Source organism: Eriocheir sinensis, chromosome 16 (assembly GCF_024679095.1).
Source record: "Eriocheir sinensis breed Jianghai 21 chromosome 16, ASM2467909v1, whole genome shotgun sequence".
Classification (NCBI taxonomy): domain Eukaryota; kingdom Metazoa; phylum Arthropoda; class Malacostraca; order Decapoda; family Varunidae; genus Eriocheir; species Eriocheir sinensis.
The window spans coordinates 5,108,586-5,135,435 of NC_066524.1; positions in this window are offsets into that span (position 1 = coordinate 5,108,586).

Genomic DNA, 26,850 nt, shown 5'->3' on the forward strand with positions numbered 1-26,850 from the left:
GTGGCTCAGTAATTTGTTGCACTGTGTTTGAGTGTTCACTGAGTCTGTGTAGTGTCACACGGTGTGCGTGTCTCACCGAGTCTGTGTGGCGTATGGTGGCGTATACACTGAGTCTGTGTGGCGTGTACACTGAGTCTGTGTGACACTGTGTGTCTCAGTCGCCGTACCAGCGGGAGGGCAGGGAGGAGGAGGGGTGGAGGCGGGTGGGTGGGTGAGCGCTGGGAGGAGCACCAGGGGGCACAGAAGGTGCCTGAAGAGGGCACAAAGGGTGCCTGGAGGAGGCGCTGAAGGTGCCTGGAGGAGGCGCTGAAGGTGCCTGGAGGAAGCGCAGAAGGCGCCTGGGGACGGGGCACAGAGGGTGCCTGGAGGGGGCACAGAGGGTGCCTGGAGGAGGCGCAGAAGGCGCCTGGAGGAGGGCACAGAGGGTGCTTGGAGGGGGCACAGAGGATGCCTGGAGGGGGCACAGAGGGTGCCTGGAGGAGGCGCAGAAGGCGCCTGGAGGTGGGCACAGAGGGTGCCTGGGGGAGGGTGGGGGAGAACCCCGAAGGTGGCAACTACGCCCACGGCGTAATGCTTCTCCCGACCTGAGGCTCAGTCTCACGAACCCCAAGCGGCGGTGAGACTTATTGCCCCAGGAGAGGGTAGACGAATGGATCATTTCAGACCCAGGTCCACCGCTCTTGGAGAGAGCGCCCTTATAAACGGCACCGGTTTACAAGCCACCTTGAACCATAGCAACACTGCAGGGTCACCAATTGTTGGTGCCGTAAGTGAGTGTTCTGAGTGCTAGTCGGTTCACGGATAGAGAAAGTCATATCCGTCAGGGTTATTTATTCATAAAAACATACACAGGCCGTAAGGACAAACAAAACACATCGAGAAGGTGTTTCTGTGTGTATGCGTGTGTATGAATGTTCTTTAGTTTAAGTGAGATATAAATATTAGTGTGTGTAATAAACAATGTGTAGAAGGAGTGTATAGCAGGACGAGGACAGACAGTAGAAGATAAACGAGTAACAATAGATAAACAATTGAGACGCAATACGAGAAACAAGAACATTAAAACATTCACTTATTGAGTCTGTGCTGCCACATCATTTTTTTTGTCTCACCGGAGGAGAGTACGCGACCGTTTCAGCGGTGGCTTGCTACATAATAAGGCGCTTAATATAGGTTGATTTATATAGTAAAATGATTATATAAAAATAGTAACTTTTTATATAGATATCTTAAAATGGTTTTAATCCAAGATAGTCAACATATTGAAATGTTCATATATGAATGTTTATGCAGATATATTAATTTTTGTGGCGTCAGGAAGGTTTTTCCTCGCGGCGCGTGAAATGAGTCAGATTCGGCGAATTTTCGTCGCGATTTCTGGTCAAGCTCGAGCAAAAACTACTGAAGCTAGGAAGGCGTGCTTGGTGGCAAATGAAAGCTCTATTAATACAGATTAATAATCAGAAAAAAACAAATAGGAAAGCACTAAATAAATAAATAAAAAGTTATAAGCAAAAAACTAGGACGTGTCCAAATCGCGGGAAAAGGGCCGAAAAACAGGCTATTATGTGACGGCTCGACAACAAACGTAGAATCGAGCTATCAAAATATCCTTCGAGCTGGTCAAACTACATTGCCAAAAGGGGCTACATGCCAAATTACAGCCTTCTAGAGTCAATGGCAAAGCCACACTAGACAAAAACGGCAAAATGTCTGGAGTTCGTCAAAATCACTCTCAAAAGGGTTTACGTTTCGAGCTCTAGAGACGAAACTACTGAGAGTAGGGAAATGATATGCATCATATTGGAAAGCACATTCGTAGGGCTAAATTATGTGTTAAATAAGTTTTTTGACATTCTCAAAAAATGAGTGGGTTTCAAGGTTGGGAACTCAAAAATTGTTTTTTTTTTTCAGTCGTATTTTGCGAAATTTATTTGATGTTTTACCCTTTCGAGTCGGGTTTTGAGCCCGATCGCTTATTAAAAAATAGAGCCCTTTCATTTTGCCGTCGATTGATACCCAAAAAAATTCTGTAACCCTAGAAATAAGGGAGTTATGGCGATTCACATCAAAGCGCTTGATTTTCCAAAATTCTCGGCTTAATGACAGGGCTGGGGCAAGTTTCCGGTCCACAGTGTAGGGGACTATACTTGACAGGCTCATCAGTGAAATATATTTAGTCACGAGGGTAAAGGCATTTTGTTTGTCTGTCTAACTTGTAAAACCAAGGCTTTTTCCACATAGATTGCTAGACGTTCCTCTGACGTACTAACTCGAACCAGATGGAGCCCATTAAACAATTGCACGAGATGGTTATGTCGTGTGCTACGGTAAAGACCTATGAATCGGTTGTTAGCCACTTTCAGACCCAGACTTCCTCTGCGCCATGACGGGCTTGGGCTGACTACCAGGCCCCTAAAGAAAAGCCTACCGGCGCTACAGGCGGAGATGTAAAAAAAAAAAAGTCAGCATGGAAATATAGATAGAAGATAGAAGGAGAGGCAACATTGCAGTGGATTTCAAGAAGTATATATAGAAGACTCGGTAAGAAGAGTGGAGTTGATGAGACAAAAAACCTTTGACTCCACTCTGTGTGTGGAGCCCTCCACACATGAGATGCATACTCCATAAGAGGGGAGACAAGGCCTTTGTATATAGACAGCATCTGGGAGGGGGAGCTGGTTGAGTTGATGCAGAACGCCCACCCTTGAGGAAGCTGTTTTAGTAAGAGGTGAGATATAAGGTTTATTGTTGAGATTTTGAATTAAGGATAGACCGAGAATGTTTAGTGTAGAAGAAGGGGACACCTGAGCATAATAAAAAGATTGTCTCGAGTTGACAGGCGAAGAAATTGACTTTTTTGAGGCATAGAAGGACAAGGTGGGGGTGCTCCACTCACACAGCTCTCTTTGACAGTCATCCCGCTATCGGGATGACTGTTCCTTGTTGACACTCAAGCCTCGAGTAATGGCCGACGCCTCCACCACATTAACCCCGTAACCCCACGTTACCCTACATTAACCCTAGGAGGCATTACCCTTTGACCCTAGTAGGTCCAATATATGGGCGAAGACGGTCCTGATAAGAGCGTCGACACGTAAAAAAGCGCGTCGACACGTAAACATACACCACTGACCTTTAACCCTTCCGCGGCGCCGCGTCCACCGGCCGCACCGCGGCTACACTCCTCCTCATACTGATAGTCTTCTACCACTCAAATTCCACCACCATGTTGCCTCTCTATCTTCTATCGATATTTTCATGCTGACTGCTCTTCAGAACTTGCTAATTGCATGCCTCCCCCCCCTCCCGCGGCCCCGCTGCACACGTCTTTCTACTCATGCTCATCCCTATACTGTCCAAACTCCTTATTTTTTTTATTTTTTTTTTTACAGCAAAGGAGACAGCTCAAGGGCACAAAAAAGTAAACATTAATAAAAAAAAGCCCGCTACTCGCTGCTCCTAAAAAGAATCCAAAGAGGTGGCCGAAAGATAGGTCAGTTTCGGAAGGAGAGGTGTCCTGATACCCTCCTCTTGAAAGAGTTCAAGTCGTAGGCAGGAGGAAATACAGATGAAGGAAGATTGTTCCAGAGTTTACCAGCGTGAGGGATGAAAGAGTGAAGATGCTGGTTAACTCTTGCATAAGGGGTTTGGACAGTATAGGGATGAGCATGAGTAGAAAGTCGAGTGCAGCGGGGCCGCGGGAGGGGGGGAGGCATGCAGTTAGCAAGTTCAGAAGAGCAGTCAGCGTGGAAATATCGATAGAAGATAGAAAGAGGCAACATTGCGGCGGAATTTAAGAGGTAGAAGACTATCAGTATGAGGAGGAGAGCTGATGAGACGAAGAGCCTTTGCCTCCACTCTGTCCAGAAGAGCTGTGTGAGTGGAGCCCCCCCTCACATGAGATGCATACTCCATACGAGGGCGGACAAGGCCGCTGTATATGGACAGCAACTGTGCAGGGGAGAAGAACTGGCGGAGACGGTACAGAACGCCCAGCCTCGAGGAAGCTGATTTAGTAAGAGATGAGATATGAAGTTTCCAGTTGAGATTTTGAGTTAAGGATAGACCGAGGATGTTTAGTGTTGAGGAAGGTGATAGCTGGGTGTTGTCAAAGAATAGGGGATAGTTGTTTGGAAGATTGTGTCGAGTGGATAGGTGGAGAAACTGTGTTTTGAGGCGTTGAAGGACACCAGGTTCTTCTTGCCCCAATCGGAAATAATAGTAAGGTCTGAGGCTAAGCGTTCTGCAGCCTCCAGCCTTGAGTCGTTAAGTTCCTGAAGGGTGGGTCTTCTATTAAAAGAAGTTGAATAATGCAGAGTGGAATCATCGGCGTAGGAATGGATAGGACAGTTCGTTTTGGAAAGAAGATCATCAATGAACAACAGAAAAAGAGTGGGAGATAGGACAGAACCCTGTGGGACACCACTGTTAATAGATTTAGGGGAAGGACAGTGACCGTCTACCACGGCAGAAATAGAACGGTCAGAAAGGAAACTGGAGATAAAGGTACAGAGAAGGATAGAAACCGTAGGAGGGTAGTTTAGAAAGCAAAGATTTGTGCCAGACCCTATCAAAAGCTTTTGATATGTCCAGCGCAATAGCAAAAGTTTCACCGAAACGGCTAAGAGAGGATGACCAAGAGTCAGTTAAGAAGGCTAGGAGATCACCAGTAGAACGCCCCTTGCGGAACCCATACTGGCGATCAGATAGAAGGTCAGAAGTGGAAAGGTGCTTTTGAATCTTCCGGTTAAGGATTGATTCAAAAGCTTTAGATAGACGAGAAAGTAAAGCAATAGGACGGTAGTTCGAGGGATTGGAGCGGTCACCCTTCTTAGGTACAGGCTGTATGAAGGCATACTTCCAGCAAGAAGGAAAGGTAGATGTTGACAGGCAGAGGCGAAAGAGTTTGACCAGGCAGGGTGACAGCACGGAGGCACAGTTTTTAAGGACAATAGGAGGCACTCCATCAGGTCCATAAGCCTTCTGAGGATTGAGGCCAGAGAGGGCATAGAAAACATCATTTTGAAGAATCTTTATAACAGGCATAAAGGAGTCAGAGGGGGGATGAGTAGGAGGAATATGCCCAGAATCGTCCAGAGTGGAGTTTTTAGAAAAAGTTTGAGAGAAGAGTTCAGCCTTAGAGATAGATGAGACGGCAGTGTTGCCGTCAGGACTGAGAGTGGAGGAAAGATGAAGAAGTGAAGTTGGAGGAGATGTTTTGGCTAGATGCCAGAAGTCACGGGAAGAGTTAGAGAAAGCAAGGTTTTGACATTTTCTATTAATGAAAGAATTTTGGTTAGTCGGAGAATAGATTTGGCACGATTTCGGGCAGAAATGTAAAGTTCATAATTAGCATTAGTTTGAAGGCTCTGGTATCTTTTGTGAGCTACCTCTCTATCATTGACAGCACGAGAACAAGCGTGATTAAACCAAGGCTTTTTAGCGTGAGGAGTAGAGAAAGAACGAGGAATGTATGCCTCCATTCCAGAGACAATCACCTCTGTGATGCGCTGAGCACACACAGAGGGGTCTATCCTGGAAGCAATAATCATTCCACGGGAAATCGGAAAAGTACATCCTCAGGTCGTCCCACCGAGCTGAAGCAAAATGCCAGAAGCATCGCCTCTTCGGTGGGTCCAGAGGGTGTACAGGAGCGATAGGACAGGATGCAGAAATAAGATTGTGATCGGAGGAGCCCAACGGAGAGAACAGTTTGACAGAATAAGCAGAAGGGTTTGAGGTAAGGAAGAGGTCTAGAATGTTGGGCCGATCTCCAAGACGGTCAGGAATACGTGCAAGAGTCAACCAGAATTTTCACTCTTTAATCTCTCACGCTGGTAAACTCTGGAACAATCTTCCTTCATCTGTATTTCCTCCTGCCTACGACTTGAACTCTTTCAAGAGGAGGGTATCAGGACACCTCTCCTCCCGAAATTGACCTCTCTTTTTGGACACTCCCATGATCTCTATTCAGGAGCAGTGAGTAGCGGGCTTTTTTTTTTTTTCTTTACGCCCTTGAACTGTCTCCTTAGCTGTAAAGAAAAAAAAATAAAGTTCCTCCTGCTCCATTAATAAAATTATAGCAAGGTCTAAGGTTAAGTATTGTGCAGCGTCCAGCCTAGAGTCCTGTTTTTTTTCCTGTTGGGAGTGTTCTCTGTTAAAAAAAATGATTAATCCAGAGGTGAGTCATCTGCCTAAGAGTGGATGGACAGTTTATTTTGGAAAAATCATTAATGAACAACAGAGTGGGAGATAAAACTGTGGGACACCACTTTTAATAGTTTTAGGGGAAGAACAGTGACCATCTATCGCAGCAGTTGCAGATCTGCCAGAAAAGAAACTGGAGATAAAAGTGCAAAGAGAGGGATAGAAAGAAAAGATTTTGTGCCAGACTGTCAAAAGCTTTCGAGATTTCTAAGGCGACAGCAAATTTTTTACTGGAACGGCTAAAAGAGGATGACCAGGAGTCAGTTGGGAAGGTGAGAAGATCACCAGGACACTCATTGCAAAATCCATACTGGAGATCAGAGAGATCAGAAGTTGATAGATGCGATGAACATTCCTATTAACGATTGTTTCAAAAGCTTTAGAGACTTAGAAAGACAAGAAATTAAAGCTATAGGATGATAGTTCTGAGGATTAAAACGGTCATCCCTCGTAGGCAGAGGCTGCAGTAGGCTTACTTCCAGCAGGAAGGAAAGGTAGATGGTGGAAGGCAAGGATGAAAGAGTTTAACCAGGTAGGGTGTCAGCACGTAAACTCAATTTTTTAGAACGATAGGAGATACCCCATTGGATTCAAAAGCCTTCTAAGGAATGAGGCTAGAGAGGGCATATAAATCATCATTGTTAAGAATTTTGATACCAGGCATAGTGGAGTCAGAGGGGAGATGAGTAGGAGGAATATGCCTTGAATTGTCCAGAATGAATTCCTTAGAGAGATTGAGCGAAGAGTTCAGCCTTAGAGACAGATATGACAGCCGAGCTTCCATCAGGACTAAGGAGAAGTGGGAAAAATGAAGGACAATTGTTGGAGATATTTTTGGCTGTAGATGACTAAAGGCTCTGTAAGAATTTGAGAAAGCAAGGCTTTTGCACTTTCTCTTGATGAAAGAGGTTTTGGTGAATCAAAGAATAGATCTAGTTCAGCTTCAGGCAGAAATGTAAAGATCATGCATGATTAGCAGGAGTACTAAGGTTCAGGTACCTTTTGTGTGCCGCCTCTCTATCTCTGATTGCACAAGAACTAGGGTGATTGAACTGAGTCTTTTTAGCACAAGTAGTAGAGAAAGCTCATGGGATGTGTGCCTTCATTTCAGAGACTATCACATCAGGAATGTGTTGGATACACACAGAGTGATCCCTGACCTAAAAGCAGTAATTTCACAGGTACTTGGAAAAGTACATCCTCAGGTCATCCCTCCCAAAGCTATATCATAATGCCAGTGCCACCGCCTCATCGGTGGGTCTTGACTCTAGACTCTAGAGGTTATACAGGAGCGACTCTCTCATCTTGGCACACTCTCCCTTCGCTGAAATCTCCATCCTAAGAGATTTCAATGCTCAACACCAGTTCTGGCTAACACCCTATTTCACTGACCAACCTGGTGAACAAGCCTACAGCTTTGCTCTCCTCATTGATCTAGAGCAGTCGGTTCAGCACCGTATGCATATTCCCGACCACCTTGGAGACACGCCTAACATTATACACCTCTTTCTAACCTCTAACCCTACAGTTTACTGTGTTAAACTGTTCTCTCCGTTGGGCTCCTCCGATCACAACCTTATTTTTGTACTCTGTCCTATCACTCCTGTACATCCTCAGAACCCACCAAAGAGGCGGTGCTTCTGGCATTTTGCTTCAGCTCGGTGGGACGACCTGAGGATGAAGTTTTCCGATTTCAGGAATAATTACTGCTTCCAGGAGAAAGACCCCTCTGTGCGTACCCAGCGCATCACTGAGGTGATTGACTCTGGAATGATGGCACACATTCCACGTTCTTTCTCTACGCCTCATACAAAAAGTCTTGATTCAATCACGCTTGTTCTCTTGCTGTCAAAGATAGAGAGGCGGCTCACGAAAGGTACCTGAGCCTTCACACTCATGAACATTACATTTCCGCCCGAAATTGTGCCAAATCAATTTTCCGACTAACCCAAAACTCTTTCATCAATAGAAAATGCCAAAGTCTTGTTTTCTCTAACTCTTCCAGAGAATACTGACACCTACCCAAAAATATCTCACAAAATTATATTTCATCTTTCCCACCGCTCATTAGCCCCGACGGCAGCACAGCCGTCACATCAATCTCAAAGACTGAACTCTTCTCTCAAACTGTCTCTAAAAAATATACACTGAATGATTCAGGGCATATTTCTCCTACTCATCCTCACGCTGACTTCCGCCGCCGCCGCCACAAATTGGGATTTTTCAGTCTCTGCCGAGTGGCCTAAGACTACCCACATGCTAATGATGGGCATAATCGATTACATCGGTTACAAGGTAAAATTTCTCAGTAATCAAATATAATTCCCAGTAATCGATTACCAAACGATTATTGACAATTATCTAAAGTCACTAGTTTGTGAGTACTATTTTATGTTAATCAAACTTTCAGCTATACATGTTTGTTCCATTTTTTCCCGATTTTTTTGTTATATTTAATATTTGGTTATGAGAGAGAGAGAGAGAGTACATAAGCCATAATATTATACTTTATACTCTATCAATATCCCAATGTACGATGTTTTAAGATGAAAGTAATCGAAAAGTGATTGATTACTAAGAGAGAGGAGCAAAGATGACCTCGTGGGGGGGGGGGAGCATGAAACAAGCAAGATGGCGTCACTGTAAACACTTGCCTGCATCACAACAGGCTGGGGCCAACCACCAGGCCTAACCAAGAAAGCCTACCGGCGCCATCGGCCGAAATGTAAATAAAATAAAAAAATAATGAAAAATAGAAATAATAAAACTTTCAATGTTTTTCTTTTCTTTTTTCCTTTTTTTCCAGATGAAACCATGGGGTCAGAAAGAGTTCTGGGGTCTTGGGGAAGAATTTGACCCTGACTGGCTACTGACAGAGACCCAGAAGGAGCTGAGGGCAAGGTTAATGGAGGTGTGCCGGACTAAGATCAGACCACAGGCGGTAAGTCAAAGTGCATGGCATGGATTCTTTCCACCTACCTTATGATTGAGCTTGTTAGCGTCAGCTTACTAATGGAAGGTGATTATTTTTTCCTTCAGCAGAGCTGTATGTGGCAGTCTTCATGCAAATGTTTATCTATTATGTCTAAATATCGATGAAGATTTCTTTAAGGTACAAGAAGTAAGATCAGAGCAAAGAGTATTTTGAAGAGAATTGTTCTAACAGACTGCTCATATAAAGGAAAAACACATCGGAAGAATTTAAAATAAAATAATCTATATTGAATAGAATGATATTTTGATGCATGTTGCTTCATTAACCTCCTCCTTCTGACTGCTTTTTACCCTTCAAGTTTTGCCACAATCTTGCTTCCCTTGTTACTTCTAATAGCTATATTTATGATAATTTCTCCTTTGGGCTGCTAATTGCATGCCTCCACTTCTCCTCACTGCATGTGACTATCCCCTCTATCTGATCATTATGTTGTCCAATTTCTTAATGCTGGGATCACACATCTGCGATTTCGCTCTGCGACGGCTGGCGATTCTGAAAATGCACGAAATCGTGGGAGCATCGCCATTGTCTCTGCGCGTTTGCCTCTGTTTCAACTTACAGCAACATGGCGAGGGAGGGTCGCTCGCCCATACGCACACGAGGGTGACAGGCGAGGGGACGTCGAGGTGAATCGTGCGTGAATGCGCGCGACTGTACGTAGAGGAACCCAATTTTGAAAATAAAACCCGTTGCGACGATTCGCGATGGACGCAGGGCCTGGCGACTATGCGCAACCGCCCCTCGTCTAGCCGCTCGACGTCGCACGCATGGTCGAGAAAACGTCGAGGGCGCGTCGCTGTACGACCTATATAGGCGGGCAACACTATTCGCGCTCTCTCTTCCATCCATCCCCCACACACCACACATTATATATATATATATATATATATATATATATATATATATATATATATATATATATATATATATATATATACACACACACACACACACACACACTAACAAACTAACTAACTAACCAGAAAGTAATCTTGACACCCTGCATATCCCGACGCTCTAACGCTAAGGTTATTATTTCGGCTGATCAACCTTATAGGTATTCAATATGGTAAAATAATCCCCATTTGGCAACGCCAGTTGCTTGTGTCGATTCAAATTTGATAGTCGGTTAGTAACGACCACCCAGTGCTTCAAGTAAGTAGTAGGCCGTGCTACCCTCCCTTGCTGTCGCTGATATTGCTTAATTGTTTCTTGCTTCTAATTCAGCAGTTCTTAACCTGGGGGTCGTGATCTCCTGGGAACGAAGTAAGTTGTTTTGAGGAATATTGGATTTTATTCGTATGGTGAAAGGTTTTCTGCATGTTATACCGTATATACAACTTCTGTAATAAATTGTAAGTGGAAAGAGTTTTACAATCTGTAATAACTTGCTAACAGTTTAATGAAGTAGTCAAGAGAAATACATTATAATTTTACTGTGTACTCTAGCTAATAATTTTACTGTGTACACTAGCTTATAATTTTGCATTTTGTTAAACCAGGCTATTATTTTGCATTTAGGAATGATATTCTATTATTTTGTATTCATGAATACTAGGCTATTATTTAGCAGTTAGGAATACTATTTTATTATTTTGCATTTATGAACACAAGGGTATTATTTTGCATTTAGGAATACTATTCTATTATTTTCCATTCATGAACACTAAGCTATTATTTAACAGTTAGGAATAATATGCTATTATTATAAATTCATGAATATTAGGCTATTATTTTGCAGGCGGGCAGGGTAGTGGCGTGTGGCAGGAAAGTGTTGAGTGCGAGCGAGCGGTCGCTTGCCAAGACGCCAACGGTTTTTCACACCCTCCCGCTCTCTCGCTGCCATCTCGCTTCCCGAAGTAGCGTCGCTGCCATACGCACGATGTACAAAGTCGCTCGCATATACGCTCGCATACGCCGCGACCCCTTTCGTTTGACGAGGGTATGCGAGCGCATATTGCGATGGTCTCTCGCTTAACTGTGCGAATAATCGTGCGATTTGGCCAATATCGCAGACTTTCTGCGAACTTTTTGAACATTTCAAAATGTTCGCGCGACGGGCCGGCACCCGCAAGTCGTGCGAACTTTACCGCGCGACTATTGCGACTAATCGCAGGGACGTCGTACGATGTCGAGCGTATATGCTGATTTCGAAAATTTTCAAAATCGCCAACCGTCGCAGAGCGAAATCGCGGATGTGTGATCCCAGCATAATGCAACAGTTAACCAGTATATTCACTATTTTATCCCTTTCGTATGATATTCTGAGACAGCCCTTCCTCACTTGTATTAGCTCCCTTCTGTGACTAAAATGCTTTCAAGAGAGGAAGACAGGCACAGATCTCCCAGATCAGAATTGAGTGTGGCTCTGGAACCTTTTCTGTTCTCTTAATGGGAGTTCGCTATATTTGCAGCTTCTTTCTAATTAGTTTTCTCCGTGGTTTTCCTCTTTGGTTGTAAAACAAGAAAATGAAGGAGATGAAAGAAAGATGCTAGTAAATTTCTGCTTTAGGAAGTTAAACATAATAGTGACGAACTTCACACACCATTTAATTAATTTAACTGACTTATTATTACTGGAAATCCAGCCATTGTGAAGCATACAACAGTATTGGATCAATTCATATCAAGTGACCATAGATTAGTTATATGAAATCTTATTTCTGCATTCTGTCCTGTTGCTCCTGCACAACTTCTGAGTACACTGAAGGGGCGCTGCTTCTGGCATTATGCTCCAGCTCAGAGAGATGACTTGAGGATGTACTTATTCTATTTCCCGTGGATTGATTACTGCTTTCATGTCAGAGATCCTTCCGTGTGTGCATAGTATATTATGGAGGTGATTGAATGTGGGATGGAAGCACACATTCCACGCACTTGCAAAAAAAAAAAAAGTGGTTCAATTTCATGTTTTTCCTCATGCAGCGTACCAAAAGTTCCCAAGCCTTTGAACTCTTTATAATCATTATCTTTACATTATGAAATTTATTATTTGACTTAGCAAAAAATCCTCTGTTAAATAATGTGAAGATCTTGCCAATATTGATTACTCCAAAGACTTCTGACATCCAGCTAAAAATGTTGCCAATAATTTCATCTCATCCCCCCCACCTCTTCTTAAGGGTGCGCCGCATAGTTTACTCCTGGTGGTAACATCATAATTCATTCCACTGCTTTGGCCTGTTTACGCAACAAACCTTTTCTAGTGATGTATTAGTCCTGTACTTCCTGAAGGAAATACTGAAATACTTTTGATAGTATTTAGTGGAGAGGATGTTAAAGTAGTTGTAGGTGAAGGAATAGGCCTTGTTCCTATCCTTAGTTTATTGGAGAATACAGGAGCGGCGAGGGTTAGGCAGCGAGACCCTGCCGAGGTGAGTGCCTGGTAGGGGTGGGCAGGTACCGGTACCAGTACCGGTACTAACGGTACCAGCTATACGGTACGGCACCGGTACCAGATTGCTCGGTACCGGTACCGAGACTGACCACTCGGCACTGGTTGGTGCCGAGTAATCATCATTCTACTCGGCACTCGGTACCGGTACCAAGTGCCGATTAAATCGATTCTTCTCGGCACTTGGTACCGGTACCCAGTGCCGAAAAGCCTCATGATCACTCGGCACTGACCATTGCCACTAGTGCCGGTACCGGTTGGATCTTAGTGACGCTCGGCGCTCGCCCGTCGCCATGCGGTATGGGCCCTGTGGAGACGGTTTAAGCCTTGAATGTTGTGCTGGCTGCTGAGTCACTGCCTCGCTGACCGTCTTCCCACGTTCCCACCATTTTGTCCTGCTTTTCGTTTCCATCACAGCTCCCGTTTTCATTATGTTATTATTTGATGTACTTATTGGATTTATTGGATAATTCTTCATGTCTGATTCTTTTTCATTTTTAGGTTGCTAATATATATATATATATATATATATATATATATATATATATATATATATATATATATATATATATATATATATATATATATATATATATATATATATATATATATATATATATATATATTGTTATTGTTATTAGACTATGATCGAGTACATCTATAATAACTGTACATGCTATTTTTTTTTTCGAAAAAAATAAATATTCACTTCTTTCAGAGAGAGAGAGAGAGAGAGAGAGAGAGTATCCATATCACCGATATATAAACTCACTGAATGGTTATCTCTCTCTCTCTCTCTCTCTCTCTTTCTCTCTCTCTCTCTCTCGCCTGCTACAACTCCATTATTTTATCATCTTATATAATCCATCATGCAATTCTTTATATCCAAAAACTATCGCCAAGGGATTCAAACTTTTTTTTCGTTCTTGCTTTATTGGATAAATATGATCTCTCTCTCTCTCTCTCTCTCTCTCTCTCTCTCTCTCTCTCTCTCTCTCTCTCTCTCTCTCTCTCTCTCTCTCTCTCTCTCTCTCTCAGATAAAAGTCACCGAGTCATACGAATTTAACAGTGGCAAGTAAAAAGAAAACGAAATCTTGGGTTAAAAGTTAGCGAGTCCCACGAGTCTTTAGGAAATGCTAATATATATTGTTATTGTTATTAGACTATGATCGAGTACATCCATAATAACTATACATGCTATTTTTTTCGAAAAATTAAATATTCACTTCATTCAGAGAGAGAGAGAGAGAGAGAGAGAGAGAGAGAGAGAGACCAAGACAATAGGGGCTTTCCCACATAGGAAACTTTTGATGGAAACTCCGCGGTGACTCCGCTGCAACACGGGCCCACGGAAACTCCGCCGTGACTTTGGCCATGGAAACTGCGTTGTAACTACGGCGTGACTCCACCGTGACTCCGCTGTAACACCACCGTTACACCGTTGTGACACCGCTGCAACTGTGAGACAACAACGTGGTGACTCCGCCGTAACTTTGGTCATGGAAACATCGCTGTGACTCCGCTGTTACACCGCCGTGACACCGCTGCAACACCGACGTGACACCGATGCAACAGCGTTGCAACTGTGGAAACAGCGCCGTGACTCCGCCGTAACTTTGGTCATGGAAACATCGTTGTGTCTCCGCCGCAACACCGACGTGACACGGCTGTGACACCGCTGTAACACCGCTGCAACTAGTGCGACACTGCTGAAACACCACTGTGACTCCGCCGTGACTTCGCTGTAAACTACAAAATGGAGAAGGTCGAGTATTTTCCTTTCATTCCACATACGTCTGTGCCTGAGAGTGTGTGATTTCACGTGTGCGGGATGGTGTCGCCTTGCCCTGAAATAAAATTGTTACAAGTGGAGTTGGACCTTCTAGCAGAGGAGATCGAGACAGATCATGTCTTAATGGAACTGCGGGAAAAAATCAAGAAAGAAGCAAAAGAAAAGGTCGTACTGGACGAGGCAGTGGCTTTTGAGGCGACAAGAGTTTGGCCATTATGATCATTTAATCCAAGAACTCTCTCTCGAAGATACCCAAAGCTATAAGAACTACCTGCGGATGCCCAAAGAACCGTTTGACGAAGTGGTCTCAAGGATTACGCATAGGATTGAGAAGAAGGACGCATTCTGGAGAAAGGCACTTGAACCTGGGATGCGCCTGGCAATAACACTACGTTATCTTGCTACAGGAGACAGCTACAAAAACCTGTCGTATGCTTTTAGAACGGCCCCTAACACAATAAGCAAGATCATTCCAGAGATCTGTGAGGCAATAATCAGCGAGTACTTGGAAGAAGTAATGCCATGCCATAAAAATCCCGAGGAATGGAAGAAGGTTGCCAAAGAGTTTTAATTTTTCAAGCCGGTGGGACTTTCGCCACACCATGGGTGCCCTGGATGGCAAACATGTGGCCATAAGGTGTCCTCCTTCAGGCAGGTCTCTATACTTCAACTGTAAGGGATTCCACTCCATTGTACTGTTGGGGTTGGTAGATGCTGATTATAAATTCCTGTACGTGGACGTCGGGGCTTATGGTCATTCATCTGATGGTGGTGTTTTTTTTCTGACACGCAACTCTGTTAGGCTCTAGAAGCGAGCACAATTGGCTTACCTGATCCTGAACCCCTGCCAAACGACAACAAGCCAGTTCACTATCATATGGTGGCCGATGATGCTTTCGCTCTCCGAACGTGGACGATGAAGCCCTTTCAGCGCAGGCACATGAGCCAAAAAGAACGTATCTTCAACTACAGACTGTCCAGGGGAAGAAGAGTGGTTGAAAATGCCTTTGGAATTATGTCAAGCAGGTAAGTTTAATTACCGTGGATCTCCTAAAATTGTTTTTGTTTGTAATGAAAGTAATGTACGTGTACCTATGTATTTTATGAACATAAAATTTGGCAACTACCTATTAGTGCTACTTTATGTCGTTTGATTATTTTCAAGTGTTCCGTATTTTTCTATATTTATTACTTCCATTCCAGATTCAGGTGTCTTCTTTCAACAATCCCCTTACTTCCGAAGTACGTAGAGTCGGTGGTTATGGCTGTTCGCTGCCTCCATAACCTAATACGAATGAGATACCCTACCGAACATTCCAGGCAGATTGACGTGGAAGACCCAGAAACACACGAAGTGAGACCAGGCCAATGGAGAGAAGGGAATAACCTTGTACCAGTGGAACCTCTCGTCAGGAACACTTCAACTGCGTCAGGAAAGAGACTAAGGGAATACTTGAAGGAGTACTATAACTCGCCTGCAGGTAGAGTCCATTGGCAAGACAACATGTCATGAAGTGCAACTGTTGTAGTGAGTTCTAAAGATAAATAAATATAAAGTTCTTTTAATATTTCATAAAGTAATTAGAGAGAATGTGTGTGTATTGCTACTCTTTAATAAAGTAAGTTATATAATAAACTTTTTTTTATATTGCAGTGTATACACATGTAGCTTTTCTAATAATTATCTCAAGTAATAAACGGAGTGTGTGTGTGTGTGTGTGTGTGTGTGTGTGTGTGTGTGTGTGTGTGTGTGTGTGTGTGTGTGTGTGTGTGTGTGTGTGTGTGTGTGTGTGTGTGTGTGTGTGTGTTGCCACCCATTTGTATCAATTTGTATGTTAAACATTTTATTGTACTACATTGTAAGCGTATGAAACTCATATAATATTCAGCAAGTATATGGTAAAAAGGATGTGTATATTTCTATTCACTAATAAATGTACAGATGAACAGCACTTTGAAGAAATACTTTTCAGTGTGTGTGTGTGTGTGTGTGTGTGTGCGTGTGTGTGTGTGTGTAGGGGTATTGGAGATGTCTTCGCGTTAATGTGTGAGGAAGGGAGACGGACAGATATGATATGGGTGCAGGTGTGTCTATCTGATTAGGGGGATTAACGGATAGAGGTGGGCTGGAAGGGAGGGGTAAAGGCGGTCAAAAAGGTGGGAGAGAGAGAGAGAGAGGTGGAGCATTATATGCCAGCCAGCCATTCAGGTCAGGTCATAACCAGGTCGCGAAAGCTATTGGTTGAGCGGTCGGGAGAGAGGGGGGTGTCCGAAACGGGCTAACTTCCTCGCCAAACCCGGAAGTTACACTTTTATCGTATCCGACTGTACCCACAACTCCCTGATAAGAGGTAGGAGGAGTTGTAGTGGCGTTACAACGGAGTCACGGCGGTGTTGTAGGGGTGTTACGGCGGTATTTCCATAGTTGTAACGGAGTCACGCCGGTGTTGCACTAGTGTCACGGCGGTGTTTCCGCAGTTGCAGCGGAGTCACCCCGGTGTTACAACGCGTTTTCCTCCACCATCGTGGAAACACCGCTGCAACACCGCTGTGACAGCGTGTTGTACGAGGAAACTCTGTGGTGATTCCGTTGTAAGTCCGCTGTGACTCCGCCGTGACACGGGCCCACGGAAACACCGGCGTGACTCCGCTGTGATATCTTGATATGGATATTTTTCTTCCTTTCCCCTTCTCTCTCTCTCTCTCTCTCTCTCTCTCTCTCTCTCTCTCTCTCTCTCTCTCTCTCTCTCTCTCTCTCTCTCTCTCTCTCTCTCTCTCTTCCGTGTTCATCTGTTCAATGTGTTCTTACGTAACAGAAAACTGTCATTCTAAAGATGCCGTAAATCTGGTGCTGTACACACGCCCCATATCATTCACCAACCTGTTACCACTAAGTTTCCCACTGCTAACCACTCAACCCTTCCACCTCTAACCCTCACCACACAGTTCAGATGGTTAGTGGCTAAGCCTAGTGGTGGTGGTTACTGGTTAGTGGTAGTGGCCAGTTATCGGATATGTGGGGTGTGGGGTGTCCAATGGTAGGTAAATTGGGTCAGTAAACTGTTTGGTGAGGGTTAGAGGTGGAGGAGGTTAGTGGTTACTGGTTAGTGCTAGGTTTAGTGGTGGCAGGGTGTCGGGTAAACAGAAAACTGTTATGCTCTAAAGATAAGCTAAATCTACTCCTGCCAGGGTAATGTATAAGGCACATTAGCCGTGGAATTTCCACGGGTACCTCTTGTATTGTTTAATAAACACACACAAAAAAACATTGTTACTTTTCTTTACTATTGTGTCAATGTCATTAGTAAAGGTTGTAAAAAATACTTCTGGCCCTAGTACTCACATGTAACACTCAAACAGTAAAGCCTCGGTGACTTCTTCCTTCTTAAGATGGTAGTCATTATGATTATTAGTAAAATCACTATAAAATTTCCGAGTTCATGATGATAATCGTCAACAATATGGTTATTATACCATCGTATTTTCCTATGATGATAGATTTTCATTCACAAAGTAACGAGTGGATGACAGTATTATCATTCACCACAGCCTTAATCAGTATCATGACAATCCTTATTAATTATGATTTTATTCTTCTTTACCAGTATTATATAACATTTTCACTCACTCTCACCAGTTTTTATGCCCTCCATGTAACAGTCAAAACACCCATATTCCTCAGTGTAAGTTGCCATTCTTGCTTCGTATAAACTTTTTGGAGCACCACAGTACATACATTAAATTTCAGTCTCTGGTCACTATTAGACTTACTACTGTTGTCCGACCCCACTTTATTATACTGATGACATCACTGTTTCCTTCACAGTCTCCCAGGAGATCTTGGGCATTTTGTGAATAGTTATCACACTCGTCACCGTTATCTTCATTCATATTGTCATCACTGTTTCCTTCACAGTCTCCCAGGACATCTTGCGCATTTTGTGAATAGTTATCACACTCGTCACCATTATCTTCATTCATATTGTCATCACCTAAGACATCGTTTTCTTTTTACTTGCCACTGTTAAATTCGTATGACTCGTTAACTTTTATCTGAGAGAGAGAGAGAGAGAGAGAGAGAGAGAGAGAGAGAGAGAGAGAGAGAGAGAGAGAGAGAGAGAGATCATATTTATCCAATAAAGCATGAACGAAGAAAACAGAGTTTAAATCCCTTGGCGAAAGTTTTTGGATATAAAGAATTGCACGATGGATTACATAAGATGATAAAATAATGGAGGTGTAGCAGGAGAGATAGAGAGAGAATAACCACTCAGTGGTTGGATATCTCAGTGATATGGATATTCTCTCTCTCTCTCTCTCTCTCTCTCTCTCTCTCTCTCTCTCTCTCTCTCTCTCTCTCTCTCTCTCTCTCTGAATGAAGTGAATATTTATTTTTCGATAAAAAATAGCAAGTACAGTTATTATGGATGTACTCGATCATAGTCTAATAACAATAACAATATATATATATATATATATATATATATATATATATATATATATATATATATATATATATATATATATATATATATATATATATATTAGCAACCTAAAAAAGAAAAAGAATCGGAGATGAAGAATTATCCGATAAATCCAATAAATAAATAAAATAATAAAATAATGAAAACGGGAGCTGTGATGAAAACGAAAAGCAGGACAAAATGGTGGGAATGTGGGAAGACGGTCAGCTAGGCAGTGACCCAACAGCCAGCACAGAACAGAATGGGGAAACAAGGGACTGGATGCCTAAAAGTCCATCACACTGAAGGGCAAAATTTGGGGTGACAATTTTTTTTTATGTTGAATACCTTGGAGTCATGTGTGAAGGAGACAGGCAAAATGATGGTACCAAGAACAGTTAAGGCATAACCATCAACACCTTTTAAGGATACACCAGAATGATCTAAGGAAATGTATTGCAGGGTAACTTTCAAAGCTAAGAAAGCACTGTGACTAAGCAAATTTACTGAAGCGCCTGTGTCAACTTCTAGAGCAAAAGCAACACCATTAACAAAGGAGTGAAAAGTTAACATACTAGAATTGGGACAAGCAGCAATAATGCAGGGGATAGTGGTGTGCTGTTGGGGTGACTTTTGGGCATGCATTAGTCTGGGTGGCTTTGATGGGGTCGCGAGACTTCCCCCGACTGCTGGACAAGTGGTAGGGGTGGGCAAGTACCGGTATCAGTACCAGTACTAACGGTACCAGCTAAACGGTACGGTACCGGTACCAGATTGCTCGGATTTATGTATTGGATTTATTGACAATTCTTCATGTCCGATTTTTTTTTAGGTTGCTACTAAATATTGTTATTGTTATTAGACTATGATCGAGTACATCCATAATAACTATACATGCTATTTTTTTATCGAAAAAATAAATATTCACTTCATTCAGAGAGAGAGAGAGAGAGAGAGAGAGAGAGAGAGAGAGATCACCATTCAGTGAGTGGATATCTCGGTGATATGGGTACTCGATCATGGTGTAATAACAATAACACTATTTTTTAGCAACCTAAAAAAGAAAAAAAGAATCGGACATGAAGAATTATCCAGTAACTCCAATAAATAAATAAAATAATAAAATAATGGAAACGGGAGCTCTGATGGAAACGGAAAGCAGGACAAAATGGTGGGAACTTGGGGGAACGGTCAGCGAGGCAGTGACTCAGCGTCTCCACACAGGGCCCATACCACATGGAGGCGGGCGAGCGCCGAGCGTCACTAAGATCCAAACGGTACCGGTACTAGCGGCAATGCGCAGTGCCGAGTGATCATGACGCTTCCCGGCACCCAAGTGATCATGAGACTTCGCGGTACCAGGTACCGGTACCGGTTACCGCTGACCGATTCCTCCAAGTTCCCGCACCATTTTGTCCTGCTTTCCGTTTCCATCACAGCTCCCGTTTCCATTATTTTATTATTTTATTTATTTATTGGAGTTACTGGATAATTCTTCATGTCCGATTCTTTTTCTTTTTTAGGTTGCTAATAAATATTGTTATTGTTATTAGACTATTATCGAGTACATCCATAATAAGTATACATGCTATTTTTTTATCGAAAAAATAAATATTCACTTCATTCAGAGAGAGAGAGAGAGAGAGAGAGAGAGAGAGAGAGAGAGAGAGAGAGAGAGTTTTCTTTACAAGAAATTTATTTGGGAATTTCATCAGAAGTCAATGAGATAAAAAAAATACTCCTTCGGGTATCGGTACCGGTACCGGTTCTAACGGTACTTGAGTTTTCGGTACCGGTACTACCGGTACTCAAATTAACGGTACTTGCCCATCCCTAACAAGTGGACCCGAAGGGGAGCACACATTTCGTCGGAGACGCTGAATCTCATAGCAGTCATCTGTGGAGTGATTGCAAGACTCATGAACGGCACACCACTTTGAGGACTTAGTCCTCTGTGGCGGTGGTGTACGGCCAGACGAATGCCGATCTTTTTGACTGGAGGAGGGGGGCGGGCGACGGTCTGATGGAGAATTATCTCCCTTTGATGAGAAAGACTTCTTGTGTCGAGCACCTGTGTTACTGACATCGTTAGAACGTATGTCACGCTTTCGTTGAAAGCAGTTTGGTGCTGTATGACCCTTTTTGTTGCAGTAGTTGCACACAACTTGGTGTGAGTTGTCTTTCTGGAAGCTGCAACAGGAACGCCAGGTGAAGCCTTGGGGGAATCCTCTAGTTTCTTAGCAATCTTGGCTGCAAAACCAACTAGTTGATCATCAGGTTTATAAGCAAGGGAAGCAGCTGCACGACGTTCATGGTGAAGGAGGTGAAGGACATGAAATATAAATTGAAGCAAAAGTTGAAGTCTGTTCTTAGACAAAGCACCTTACTCAAACCAAGAGGTTTGTTCAAGACATGCAATAGCATCTAATGAATGTTAAAGTGCCGAAGACTGAGCTCGCAAGAAATTGAACGAACTTTTTTCAGCAGCAGCAGAGTCAACTAGACGGAAGGCCCATTGTAAGGAGTCATGAGACCGTGTGTGGCCAAAGGTAAGTAAAAAGTTTTCCTTGAACGTGGAATACTTATAGTCAATGAGTTTTGCACTGAAAGATGCAGCACCCATATGGTCACAAGCAAGGGAATCAGGGGCAATGAGTGATCTAACAAAAGAGATATTGTCAGCATCAGAGGAAGCAGTGCTGTTAACCATGGCATCTTCGCACTGGTTAAGAAAAGCAAGTGCGGAGAAAGAACGATCCTCACCAGAGAAAAGTTTGACAGAAGGGGTCTGGTGTAGCAATTTAATAGTAGAAGTAGGAGTAGAGGAGGAGGAAGTAGGAGTCCCAGGCATATTCATAGGTTGAGGTCTGCTAGTTTGCAAATGACGACCTGATCCTGATAGCAAAGCTAGGCACGTACTGAATTAGTAAGTAAAGTTAACATGAAAAATAAAATAACAGCACAGTTATGTGACAAGTGAAGTTACCTCAGCTGGAAGGCAATCAAATCAATGGTATAAATTATGACACAAATTTGTGAAAAGAAATAGTCTACTAGTGATTACAAAATCACAGTGACAGTGGCAAGTAGGCTATCAATGAATGTTAGGTTAGTACTCTGTCAATGAAGTACAAAAGGCAATTAGCACAAATGACAACTCGTTACAGTTAAAAATACCAAAAAAAAAAAAAAAAAAATCAGTGTGCAAGGCAACGAGAGCTGTAATAAACATGTGTTTAGCAACCAACTGTGATTAGTAGGACAAGGTTACTTTAACCTGATCTAAACTTGACACAGAAATGACAAAGTTGCAAATAACTACTATCCATATCATATCCCTATGACATACCGTTTTTCGCAGATATCTTTCAAACGAAGACTGGGATCACCAGCGGGTTTGACACAAATAGTTTCCCACGATCCGCTAATTTTTGACGCCATTGTGCATTGCCAGATGCGGTTAATTATGGCGTTTACCCTTGACTGTGATGGCAAGACCTGCGTGAGCCACTTACACATTCGAACAGGTGAAGCGTGACGTATTTGTGACGTGTATCCACCACCTACCTCCACCTCTGGCTTCCCCTACTCCCATCCCTCCCTTTCCCTCCCTCCTACCCTCCTCCACCTCCCCCGCACTCTCTCCCCTCGCCCTCTTTCTCCCAATACCCAGCCCCCCTCTCTCTCTCTCTCTCTCTCTCTCTCTCTCTCTCTCTCTCTCTCTCTCTCTCTCTTGCGATGTACACAAGATATGAATACATGCACACGTATGACTTGAATTAATGGCAGATAATTAGAAATTATATGCCGTCTGCATCAGCATCAACAGTGATGACGAGGATGACCTGTTTGTCGATAGTGATGAATATTGAAGTAACATTATGTGGTCAGTTATTTGTATTTTTAATTCACCCATTATATACTCGCTGACTATTTTTGTGTGCTATGACTTTTTAACATATCTACATGAACCCATATCGTATGGCAGTCTTTTCCTATTTTCAAAATAAAATTTTCATTTATTTCTCCAATTTCGTTTCACGTTTTTACTCTGCAATGAATTCCCGCTTCAATTCCACCCTTATTCCTTTCCGTCTCTTACGCGATTTCCTATAAATGATCAAGCGTCAGCTACGTGCTTCATCCCATCATACGCTCAACGCAACCTGTGGGAAGGAGGGTCATATACTCGTACAACTTTCAATGGTTGGATAATTGCCAAACAAACCTCATACAGCACTTAAGCAACATCCCGTTACGCTGGAACAGGAATCAGGGTCGTGTGCATAAAACACCAGACCATACTTAGCATATACTTTCTAGTTATCCGCCATTATAGACAAGTCATATGTGTGCAAAGCTTCACATCGCATGTACACCGAGAGAGAGAGAGAGAGAGAGAGAGAGAGAGAGAGAGAGAGAGGGGGGGGGGGTATGGGGAGAAAGAGGGCGGGGGGAGAGAGTGCGGGGGAGAAGGAGGAGGGTAGGAGGGAGGGAAAGGGAGGGATGGGAGTAGGGGAGGCCAGGGGTGGAGGTAGGTGGTGGATACACGTCACAAATACGTCACGCCTCACTTGTTCGAATGTGTAAGTGGCTCACGCAGGTTTTGCCATCACAGTCAAGAGTAAACGCCATAATTAACCGCATCTGGCAATGCACAATAGCGTCAAAAATTAGCGGAATGTGTGAAACAATCTGTGTCAAAGCCCCATGCTGATCCGAGTCTTCGTTTGAAAGATATTTGCGAAAAACGGTATGTCATAGGGTCTGATATGGATAGTAGTTTTAAGTGTTTGTGTAAAGTTAACACTTGTGAACACTTGTAATGGCCGCCATGCTCACGAGCCAATCAGATGACTCGCTGTAGCAACGCGTGGGGTGCGGGACAATCACAGCCTCGGGTGGAGGTGCCGCGACCAATCAAGGCAGAGAAAGCGAAGGACGCTGGAGTCGGCCAATGGGAGACGAGAAATGTCGCGCGCGCTTTTCAAACTTGGCGGGCAAGCTTGGGAGAGAATCATCTTCCAGCTTTTCCATACTTGGGGTCGCTACAATGATCCTTCACGATTTTCGTCCAGGTGTTTCTCTCTTGTGCTACATCCGGAGTTAGTCCAACTTCTTCCATATCTTTCTTTACACAGTCCCTCTACCTTGTCTCCGGTCTTCCTCTCCTGGTTTAATAGCGAAATTAAACACTCAGTCAAGGAGAGAAAATTGTCTTACAGGTTAAAGAAAGAACAAAGCACGCCCGAAAACGTTAGACTTTATCATGATGCCAGGCGACGAGTAAAAAGATTAGTATATCAGGCAGAGCGTAGATATGAAGAAAATATTGCAGCCAACTGTAAAAATAATCCGAAATTCTTCTTCAGTTATATAAACAACAGAAAGGCGATCAGAAGTGGAATTGGACCTTTAACAAACAGCGACGGTGCACTAGTGAGTGACAGCCAACACATTGCAAACCTCTGAAACAGTTACTTTTCCTCGGTGTTTAATACTAACAGTCTTCCTCCCACTACCACCAGCACCAGAGCATGCATTGCCTAATTTTGAAATAACAACCGATGAAGTCCTTAAAGCTCTCAATAACTTAAAACAAATAAAAGTCCCGGACCCGATAAAGTATATCCTATACTGCTTAAAGAAACAAAGAGCGAAATACTCTCCTCCCTCACAACCGTATTCAATATGTCCTTGCGACAAGGCATCGTCCCTTCGGATTGGAAAAAGGCTAACGTGACACCGATTTTTAAGAAAGGAGACAAAAAAAATACCAGGTAATTACCGACCCATTAGTCTAACTTCAGTTGTAGGTAAGCTACTTGAGAGCATAATTAGAGACAAAATTGTGAGTTACCTTGAAAGCCACTTAATTGAGGATTCACAACATGGCTTCCGTAACAAAAGATCCTGCCTATCAAACCTATTGACCTTTTATAACGACCTCTTCTCAGTTTATGACGTAACCAAGTCACTGGACGTAGTCTATCTTGATTTCCAGAAAGCGTTTGATAAAGTCCCACATCATAAATTACTTTATAAATTAAAGCAAATAGGTACTGACGATCAAGTAAACCAATGGATCGCGAATTGATTGAGCAACAGACAACAAAGAGTGGTGATTGACGGATTTAACTCAGAGTGGGCACCGGTCACTAGTGGCGTCCCTCAGGGCTCGGTTTCCTTTACCCAGTGCTCTTCATTATTTCCATCAATGATGTGGATGTTGGACTCAATAATCGCATTAGTAAATTTGCAGACGACACAAAGATTGGTGACTCGGTTCTCACTGACGAAGACAGGCAAAGCCTCCAAGAGGATTTGCACAAAATTTCAGCTTGGTCGGTTTGATGGGAGATGCCCTTTAACGTAGACAAGTGCCAGGTCCTTCAAGTTGGAACAAGAAATAAGAAGTTTGATTACGAAATGGGCGGCGTTAAACTCACAAGCGTTCAGTGCGTTAAGGACCTGGGAGTCAAAATCGCGTCAAACCTCAAATTCTCACAACAATGTATCGATGTAGCAAATAAAGCGAACAGAATGTTGGGCTTCATTAAAATAAACTTTTTATTCAAGAATAAAGATGTAATACTTCCGCCCTACAATAGTTTAGTCAGACCCCACTTGGAATATGCGGTACAGTTTTGGTCTCCCCACCATGCAAAGGACATTGCTAAACTAGAAGGTTTTCGGCGTCGGGCAACAAAAATGATCCCTTCCTTGCGCAACAAATCTTACGAAGAAAGGCTTTCCACCCTTAACATGTTCTCTCTTGAGAAACGTCGCCTCCGAGGAAAACTGATCGAATGTTTTAAAATACTTAATGGTTTCACGAATGTAGACAGAACAAAATTGTTTATGATCGATGACACTTTGCGAACGAGGAACAATGGCATAAAACTTTTTTTTTTTTTTTTTTTTACAACAAAGGAGACAGCTCAAGGGCACAAAAAAGGAAACCATAATAAAAAAAAAAGCCCGCTACTCGCTGCTCCTAAAAAGAATAAAAAAGGTGGCCGAAAAAGAGGTCAATTTCGGGAGGAGAGGTGTCCTGATACCCTTCTCTTGAAAGAGTTCAAGTCGGAGGGAGGAGGAAATACAGATGAAGGAAGATTGTTCCAGAGTTTACCAGCGTGAGGGATGAAAGAGTGAAGATGCTGGTTAACTCTTGCATAAGGGGTCTGGACAGTATAGGGATGAGCATGAGTAGAAAGTCGTGTGCAGCGGGGCCGCGAGAGGGGGGGAGGCATGCAGTTAGCAAGTTCAGAAGAGCAGTCAGCGTGGAAATATCAATAGAAGATAGAAAGAGAGGCAACATCGCGACGGAATTTAAGAGGTAGAAGACTATCAGTAGGAGGAGGAGAGCTGTTGAGACGAAAAGCCTTAGACTCCACTCTGTTCAGAAGAGCTGTGTGAGTGGAGCCCCCTCACACGTGAGATGCATACTCCATACGAGGGCGGCCAAGGCCCCTGTATATGGATAGCAACTGCGCGGGGGAGAAGAACTGGCGGAGACGATACAGGACGCCCAACCTCGAGGAAGATTATTTAGCGAGAGAGGAGATGTGAAGTTTCCAGTTGAGATTTTGAGTTAAGATGTTTAGTGTTGAAGATGGTGATAGCTGAGTGTTGTCAAAGAATAGGGGATAGGTGTTTGGAAGATTGTGTCGAGTTGATAGGTGGAGAAATTGAGTTTTTGAGGCATTGAAGGACACGAGGTTCCTTCTGCCCCATTCGGAAATGATAGCAAGGTCTGAGGTTAAGCTTTCTGCAGCCTCCAGTCTGGAGTCATGTACTTCCTGTTGTGATGGTCTTCTATTGAAAGAAGTTGAATAATGCAGAGTGGAGTCGTCGGCGTATGAGTGGACAGAACAGTTTGTTATGGAAAGAAGATCATTGATGAATAACAGGAAGAGAGTGGGTGATAGGACCGAGCCCTGTGGAACACCACTGTTGATAGGTTTAGGGGAAGAACAGTGACCGTCTACCACC